Source organism: Haemaphysalis longicornis, unplaced genomic scaffold, assembly GCF_048455015.1.
Source record: "Haemaphysalis longicornis isolate Haplotype H1 unplaced genomic scaffold, Haemaphysalis longicornis Haplotype H1 scaffold_8, whole genome shotgun sequence".
NCBI lineage: Eukaryota > Metazoa > Arthropoda > Arachnida > Ixodida > Ixodidae > Haemaphysalis > Haemaphysalis longicornis.
The window spans coordinates 168304506-168314245 of record NW_027526445.1 but is presented as its reverse complement, the minus strand read 5'-3'; the positions used below and the strand labels follow the sequence as shown (position 1 = coordinate 168314245).

General features: G+C 45.9%; 1 non-coding gene across 1 annotated transcript; it reads right to left on the bottom strand.

Moving 5' to 3' along the window:
* Window positions 1-8963: 8963 nt before the first annotated feature.
* Trnat-agu (transfer RNA threonine (anticodon AGU)) lies at window positions 8964-9036 on the bottom strand. Its single transcript has one exon. It is a non-coding gene; the product is annotated as a tRNA-Thr (tRNA).
* Between the last annotated feature and the right edge of the window lie 704 nt (window positions 9037-9740).

Here is a 9740-nt window from a genome sequence, read left to right as displayed (position 1 = left end):
CACCAGGGCCAGACATGATGACGACACCCAGTTTACGTAATTTAGGGGATATGGACCGCCAGACACTGCTGGTAGAACTCCACCAAGTGTGGAGGCGGAAACGCCACTGAAGGACGAATGATCTTCATACCTAAACCAGGGAAAAGCATCGCGGCAAGCAATCTACGCCCAATAACGCTGACCTAAAACGTCTGCAAGCTTATGGAACGTATGGTGCCACAGCACTTCCACGATCACCTAGAAGAAGCTACTGTCATTCCGTACAACATGCTTGGATTCAGACATCTGTCAACACAAGATGCCCTCCTAGCACTCCACGAAGAAGTTATGGCTGAACCAAGCTTGGCGAAACTGAAGACCATACTCGAAGTTGACCACAAAAAGGCATTTGATTGCGTGGACCACGATGCCATTTTAGAGGAGTTAGCCGCCAGCAACTGTGGACCAAGCCTGTACCACTACGACAGAGATTTCTTACGAGGACGCTCTCTCGTGATTGCTATAGGTGAACATGAGACCCCACCGTTCCCCCATCCGCAACGAGGCATACCACAGGGTGCAGTACTATCTCCCACCCTGCTTAACCATTCAGCCCTTAAAATTCACAGGGCGCTAAAACAGGTGGAAGACATACATCACCTAATGTACGCAGATGACATCTCCATATGGATCAAGACAGGTTCCCCTGGACATATTGAAACACAACTTCAAGAGGCCCTCAATAAAACCCAAGAAGAAGCCGAAACAATTGGCCTGACATGCTTCACGGAAAAAAACGGAACTACTCATGGTCACCAACAGACGGTGGAAGCCACCCCCCTTCAGATTACGCTACGCTGCCATCCCTACCCCGCCAACTATCGAGATTCTTGGCCACCACCTCCAGAAGGATGGGGGGGGCCACACCACAGTAAACAGGATTGTAAAACAAGGAGAACAATTACTTCAACTTATGAGACGTGTCCAATAGGCACAGAGGACTTAAAGAAAAAGACCTACTGCGACATCAGAAAGCACTCATCACATCGCGCATAAGGTACTCCATTCCTTATACAAGCGTCAACAAGACCCAACTGCAGAAATTGGATGCCCTGCTACGAAAAGCCTCAACGATACCGTTATTACTACCGATAACCACCTGTAATAAGGGCATCGAGGACATGGGCACCACAACCGCCATTGAGGAAATTATCTCAGTCCACAAACACAACCAACTTAGGAGACTGAGGCAAAGGAAGGCCAGAATTCCACTCCTGCCGTCCATCGGGTATGATTCCCAAGCAACGGTGCACGACTACTGCAAGGTAGAGCATATGGACAGACATCAGTTAAAGATAGCACCCATTCCCGGTAATATGGATGTCACTAGACACGCAATACGAAGAGACATCAGGGGTAAATATTTGAATAAGAAACCGGAAAGAGGACCCCAGAAAATGCATGTATACACAGACGTGGCGGGAAAAGGCACCTCGTGGGCTGTCGCGTACTGAACGGTGCTCAACAGAACCTATAAAGAAAGGAACAAACAGTTCACCTCAGCAGAAGAAGCGGAACTATACGCCATTGGCAATGATGTTATCCACCTCTCCCAACCAGCCCGTCCCCTTAATATATTTACCAACAACAAGAGGGCATGTCGACTCGTAGATTCTGGTTATATATCCCGCTCATCGACACACCTATTCAAGCATATTCAAGGAACTGTGAGGCTGTACTGGATTCCTGGTCACGCCGGGGTACTGGGAAACGAAAAGGCTAATCAGCTTGCCCGAGACGCATACATCCGGGCTTCCAGCCTCGGCTGCCAAAATCTGACAGCTCAGGAATTAACTCACCCGCCACTTCACCTCCAAATAATACAAACAGCGAAACGTCTACTCGCAGCTCCCAACCCTAACCTAACAAGAAAACAGCAAACCCTATTCCGACAGGCACAAGCCGGAACAATCGAAACACCTGTGAGGCTACATCTCATGATCATCCCTTACCATCATGTTCACAGTGGGAAATTACAAATAACCAAGACCACATTCTTTGGCAGTGTCCTCAATACATCCAAATTAGAAAAGAATACACTAGAGAGTGGCTGACCTCACCAACAAGAGAAGATGTACAACGCGGGCTGATTGACTTCATTCAAGAAGCAGTCAGCAGAAGCTTGGACCGAGGCCTCTGAATCTCGCAGCGCTCCCTACAACTCCTCATCGCTTTCTACCTGTGAATAAAATATTCTGTCTCTTTCTCCTGCAGACATGTGGCCCGAGGTAGTTAATGATATTCAAAAGAATGTTGCCAGGGCTATGTCTTTCAACTTCTCTTTTTCGGAGGAATCAAATCTGATAATGCGTTTTTCTCGTTAAATTCTTTCTTTTTTGTCGCCAGGATTATGCTGCCTGCCAATCCTGTCACGCACAAAGTGTCCCGCGACATTTTTTCTCTCTTTTGGGATGGAAGCACAGAGCGTTTAGCGAGAGACGCCCTGCGCCTCCCACACCGCTCTGGGGGTTATGGTCTAGATTGCACCAACCTCATGAGCCAGTTGTTGGCCCTTAGAGTCGTCTCTTCATTTCTCAGTGACGTATAAGCTCCGGGCAGACCGTTGATGCTATACTTTCTCGGTCCTTCTAGACGGGTTCTTTCCCAACTATGGCCAGAAACCTGCACCCCAGAGCAGCTATCTCGTCAAGACTGTTCAAGGCCGTGATTACTTTAGCTAAGAGAATTCGTGCTCTGGATGCTGATGTCCATTTTGTGAATGAACAACCTGCCAGGCTGTGTGAAAAAATAGTTACTGCGAGATCGGGCAGACGTGTGTATCCACCAGATTTACCCTGGTTACGGCTGTCTTGAGGTAGGCTGCCAAAGGACGCCAAAACATCCATTGGCAAAAAGCGTGGTGAATTCTGAACACAAAAGACAGATTATTTCTCTGGGGAGTAATTCAGAACTCTTCCTGTCCCAACTGCGGTCAACCAGAATCCACGGCTCACACTTTCTGAAACTGCACTGTTGCGCGTTGCTTTTGGCGCATCATACTCCGCGCCGCTCCAAGTTTGGAGCTTGCACGTTATTGACTGAGAGAAAAGTGCCTTGACACTCCCCTAGGCAAACTACTCGTAGTAATTGGCGATTATATACTATGGCGTAATCGATGCAGGGCCGTAGCACAGAATCGCAGGCTACGTATGCAGTGGCCCTTGCTGTAATTTTTCAGACAACACCTCGTGACCTCTTTAAAAGGCGAGTTAGCCGTTTTGGGCGAGTAACAGTTTCTGCGACATTGGTCTACCCGGTTTATTGAGGTTTCGAACAAAAGGGTTAATATTCATGCCAGTTTTCCAGACCTGTGTCCTGAGGGATTTTCGTTGTAACAATTGATTTTAGTGTTAGAATTGTGTGTTAGTGCGGTACAGAGCCCGTTTTGACATAAAACCAACCCTGTTCTGTATATTGCCGCATTCATGAAGCGAATGTTTTTGTGTCATTGTTTACCTCGCATGTTAATCTTTTGGTTGTAAGCAACTCTAAATTATTTGTATGCTAATCTTTTGTATGCAATCAACTTGAAGCTGTTTGTGTTGTCTGTAAGTGAAAGCCTTCACGCTCCATTAGTTTTGAAGTAATAGGCGCTGCACTTGTTTGTTTCTGGTTGTTACGTTGCATCATTGATAGCAGGATTTCTTGATAAAAATTTATCCTTTCAAGAGAGACAGACACACAGAGAAACAGACATACGAACAGACCAAATCTTCTGGGTTTAAGTATCCCAAGATAGACTATCATCTTTAAAAGTACTAGCGCGTTTGAGGCCCCGAAGCTCCTCCTATGTTAAATGCAACCAAGCATATTTAGACCACCTGGAGATCTTCAACGTGCGTCGAATTCAGGAGACATGGAAGTCTTCGTTTTCTATCTTTGTCGGAAAAACGTCAGGCGGGTACGGTGATCGAATCCGCATCCTTGTGGTCAGCAGCCAAAGGCTGAGCAACCCAACGACTCTCGAGGGCTGCACTTGTCGTGTATTCCCACCTTCCAGCGGTGCGACCTTTTTAAGACAAATTCAGAAATACAGCAAGCATGCCCCTTTCGGGTGTTGTCCTTCGCCGTTGCGCAGTGCAGCAATGCAGCGGCCCGCTTGTCTCTCAAGCAGTCGCAGTGGGGGTAGGGCAAAATCGATGTTTCACATCGCCTTCAGGCTGCCGCGAGTTAGATATTTCGATAACCCAGCCTTGCACTCTTCTCGCGCTACCAAGAGTAACATATCATTGCAACAGTAGTTGGCTTACCTTTGTACATCTTATAAGAATGAAGAGAGCGTTGATATTGTTTACGAATACGAAAAGGAATGAGAAGTTACGTAGTCCATGAACCCTGGAAAAGAAAAGCCCGGAATGGCGTTGACCGCGCATGATCAACAGTGGGGGTCGAACCGTTTCTGCGTGACCCGGTAACCATTATATATTTTTTCTTTTCATTTTTATTTCGACACGCTATATATATATATATATATATATATATATATATATATATATATATATATATATATATATACATACATATATACAAGAAAAGAAAACTTTGAACAAGGTAAAAGCACGATTGTTGCCAGCGTTTCAGCAAAGAGACTTCTTGCTTTCGTCAGGTATCTTTGCTGAAACGTTGGCAACAATCGTGCTTTTACCTTGTTCAAAGTTTTCTTTTCTTGTGTTCTCTACCATCTTCAAAAGTTTAACTGCTCCCTGGATTATATATACATATATAGCACAGGAAAAAATTACCTTGACATAAATACTTAAGAAAGTGGAGGGCCAAATAGCCCCGCCGAGAGCGTAATGGTCATCGTAGCACACTCGTATTGTAGAGGTGGTGGGTTCGGATCCATCCTAGCGGGCATTATGTCGGCATTTTCTTTCTGTCTTTCCAAATTTTTTTTATCTGTTTCAATGACCCACCCCATTCTCCCTTCTCCCCTTTGATTACCGAGGTTTTCTCGACTACCAACCCTTATTTCTATCTTAATTCAACGAGCCCATCGCTTACCGTTCTGATTTGCTATGTGTATATAAAAAAGGTTTATTGAGGAAGGTTGCTGAGCAGGCGACACATTAAGAGGAGGTGTTCCGAACACAGTCGACGCTGGAAGCACCAGGGAGTACGAGGGAACCCCGTCGCTCTAGTCGATGACGCTGCGGCTTCGAACTTCCGTTTGTGCTACTGATGATGATGCACTGGCGCACGTCACCCGCAGGCCATTTTTGATACACCTGGGGCGGTATTCTCGAGTTTTGTCCCTTTTCCGTCCCTTTCAAAAGTGTCCCTTTTGGCGAGTCCTAATTGGCTAAACGCCAACAACCGAAAGTGACGTAACGCAAGCACGGCAAGCCTACTCCCAACCTTCCTCCATGGTGCCAACGTCCACCTCTTAACCGGAAGTTATGTCACTATGAAAGGGACTAAAAAGGGACATTTTCAAAAGGGACAGTTACGAGAATACCACCCCTGATGTTTCTAGGGAACATTGCCAGCCTCCTTCATTACAATAGTGATATATCAGGGTGTCCACCCGGAATTTTTTTGTTCTTTACGTACCATCAGCTTCGGGATCGTTCATTTACTTTTGCCATATACATAAATCCAAACACTATCATCATCATCATCAGCAGCAGCAGCATCATAATCACCACCACCAGCCTATCTACGCCCACTGCAGGGCAGAGGTTTCCCATAGAATTCCAATTATCCAGGTCCTGAGCTAACTGCGACCAATTTATCCCCGCAAACTTCTTGCTCATCTGCCTATGTATAAAATTCTGCCGACCCCTACCACGCTTGCCTTCTCTAGGGATTCACTCTATCATTCTTCAAGGCCATCGCTTTTCCTGCCTTCGCATTACATGCCCTCACCACGTGCGTTTCTTCTTAATTTCTACAATATGTCCTTAACACGCGTTTGTTCCCTGATCCTCTAGTCGCTTAAGGTTACACCTATCATCTTCCGTTCCATTCTCGCTGAGTAGCCCAAAATTTAACTTGAACTTTTTTAGTGAGAGTCCAAGTTTCTGCCCCATAGGTGAGTACCGGTAAGATGCAGCTGTCACACACTTTCTTCAGGGACAATGGTAGGCTGCCATTCATTATATGAGAATGCCTGCCGAATGCATTCCACCCCATTCGGAGCCGCTATCAACGCCCAACCTATTCGCAGTCGGAACTAGAGGAAAGGAAGGCGCACCAATCTTGAAATCGTGTTTTATAGTCGCTCCCACAATATCCAACTCTCGTCCGCCTGCTGACGAGAGCAAACATGTTTTGCGCTTACAGGTACAGATCTCACTGCGACTAACAAGCATTGTACATCAACACAAAGTAGTGATAAATAAACAAAGAATAGATTTTTGATAATTCTCTTGGTACATATTTCCCTTGTATTCACAACGCGATATACGAAATTTTTAGACACAATTTTTCGTAACCAGTTAAACTTTGTTGGCCGGCCTGTTGTGTCTCATAGATGGATCAATAGGATATCATTAATAGATGAATATAACTTTAATTTCGTCAAAAAGAGGCAGGCTATGCTGGGTCAGAACGGGTTGCGACAAGGCCATACCTTCCAAAAACCTCCAGTGCTCTTGTCACAGCCTAAATTCGCATGGACAGGTCGGTGCTGAACATCGAGCCCTCCAGGTGCACAGAATTAGGTAACTGCAGACCGCTAGAAAGGGTCTCGCATGGCCGTCATAGATATAAAATATAGGTTAAATCTTGTTCGGAGTTACGTAAGCAGCATCCGTGTCGGAACGCACCACAGTATGTGAGTGATAGTTTATAGCAATTGACGCATTAGTCCAGGGCTGCCTTCAGGTGACTTGCAGAATTTTGCTGAGTGATCTATCGCGTAGACACTATTTAAGTCTTTCACGGCAAAAATGCATAGGGACCTGATACGTTTTCTTGTGTTTCCTGGCAGAATTAGAGGGAAGAGTGCACTTGCTGCCTGGCTGACGAATAAACACGTGTAAAAATAAAAATGTGGGTGGGCAGGTAGGCCACCAGAGTGCTGCACCGAAAACAGCGATACACCCCATAAAAGTACCTAAATGTCGTATTTTATAAACCTTGGAGATGCAAAAAGACTGTCGGTGAATTCTTACTGTGATATAAACTCCCGATCTACAATACTCTCGGAAAAGTGTCGTCTCACCAATTCACTTCTGTTTAGTGGCAAAGCCGGCTCTACGAGCCTCGTTACACAACTGAGCGGCTGAAAAGAATTTTTACGCATTAGTTCACAACTGTCCGCCTTTTAGTACCACTTTTTGTAGAATGTTAGTGCTATAAAAGGACAGGTAAAATGTTCTTATGCTGGACGTGAAAGGCAACCGTATACCGAGATCACCTAAGATCGGGGTCGGCGCTTTTCCCCGGATCTGTCGGCCTGCATTGTAGGCCTGTCGGCCTGCACGGGACATCAAAGCAACCATGAAAGCAAAATAAAGCGTAGCTATATTTAAATGTTAATTTAAATTAAATTTAAAGAAATAGCCATTGGTAACTCACTCAACGCTATTCAAGCCTAACAAGACACTGTTCTCACCAAAATAAAAAGGTAGTGTTGAAAACATTCAAGTTCCACTCTATAAACGCCAGTGCTGACTTAATGTGAAAAAAAATATTTATCAGGGCGCTATCTGCATGTTAGCAATCAACAGACGCGGTGAAATAAAACTCGAGGAACCACTAAATCTCACAGACCTGATTTTGAGTGGTAGCTTTGGTCGGCGTCATACAATCGAATTAATATGCCCCAGTGACGCCGAGAGGGCTGAGCGAAAAAGTGCCTAGTGAACGGCAACAGCCTCATTTGTTAACATATGTAGCCTAATAAAACAAATATCTAACCTTTCCCTGATGCCTCCTTTGGCGTTGTAGACTGCAGGCATTTCTTTCTCTCTCTCTCTCTCTCTCTCTCTATATATATATATATATATATATATATATATATATATATATATATAGTAGAGACAGAGACACACGAGAAGGACATTAAACTGAAAAATAATAGTTTACTGACGTTTCAGGGAGAGGACTCCCTTTCTTCAGAGTACCTTCTCGTGTGTCTCTGTCTCTACTAACCTTATGTTTTCGCGCTGTGTGTGAGTTTTTGATTTCAGACTATATATATATATATATATATATATATATAGAGAGAGAGAGAGAGGGAGAGAGAGAGAGATCATGAGGTTCGATGGGCTAGTATAAAAATAGTGAAAGAAGTCGACTGACAAAACGTGTCAGTCGACTTCTTTCACTATATATATATATATATATATATATATATATATATAGCTAATCAGAAATGGGAAATGAGGGGCTCGGTGTATTAAGACAGAATAAGTGTTGGCAGTCAAGAAAACCTCTGAAAGCAATGGGAGGAATGTGGTAGGCCATAGAAACAGATGAAAAATTTTTCGTGTCAGAAAAAAAGTGGTGAAAAAATGCCCGCCGGGTGGGATCCGAACCCACGACCTCAAGAATACAGGTCTGGTGCGATGACCACTACGCTACCGGTGGGGCTGTTTCCACAGCACTTCATAGGGTATTTATGTTAAGGTATTTTTGGTTCCTGTGTTTGGGGTGGTAGCCAGCGCCACTCCGACTACTCGGGATGAAGTTGACCTCCTTTTTAACCCCCGGGCCGTGACTCGAGTGTCTACGACATGTCGACTGCGGTTGACCACCGTTGAACCCTCTTAACCTACCTTCTGCACCAAGAATGCCAGAACAGAGGCCCTCGCTATGCATGTAGGGAATCAGAAATGGGAAATGAGGGGCTCGGTGAATTAAGGCAGAATAAGTGTTGGCAGTCAAGAAAACCTCGGAAAGCAATGGGGGAATGCAGTAGGTCATAGAAACAGATGAAGAATTTTTCGAGTTAGAAAAAAAGTGGTGAAAAAATGCCCGCCGGGTGGGATCCGAACCCACGACCTCCAGAATACTGGTCTGGTGCGATGACCACTATGCTACCGGCGGGGATGTTTCCCCACCACTTTCTTGGGTATTTATACTAAGGTATTTTTGTTTCCAGTGCTGGAGGTAGGTAACCAGTTCCACTAGGACTACTCGGGTTGAAGAGGGCTGTTACATTTTGGCCGAGCTGAGCACCAGGCCGACGCAGAAGGCGATGCCGGACGCCGAAGACACCACGTTGATTGCGGCTCACTTGCCGACAGAAGAGAGAGAAAAAAATTAGCCAACCTCCCCTCGCGGGAACCCTGGTGTGATGCAACGCTGAGGGGGGTTCAAGCGCAAGCAGAGAGCAACCGTTGACCGAAAGGCCGCCGGCGAGCGGCACAACGATTATATGCGCAGCGCGCCCGAAGGAGAAGAGACCGCGGAAAAGAGAGTACTGCACATACGCCGGCGCCAGTGCGTCTGCCGCGGCTATAACGCAACCCAATCCAACCCAATCTACTTTAATCCAATCCAATACAAATACAATCCAATCCAATCCAATCCAGACGAAGCCAATCCAATCCAATGCTCCTCGCGAGAGAGGGGCATCGGAGAGGAAAGGGGGTGAGCGGCGCAGAGCGCAGCTCGCGCGGCGATGAGGATGGGGGAGAGGCGGACGCCGACAACAACGCCGACGACGCCGGATGCAGGGACAAGGCGAGTGAATGAGATGCAGTCGCATGTAAAACGCAGCCGCGGAGCTCGCGTTTGCTTTTAAGCCT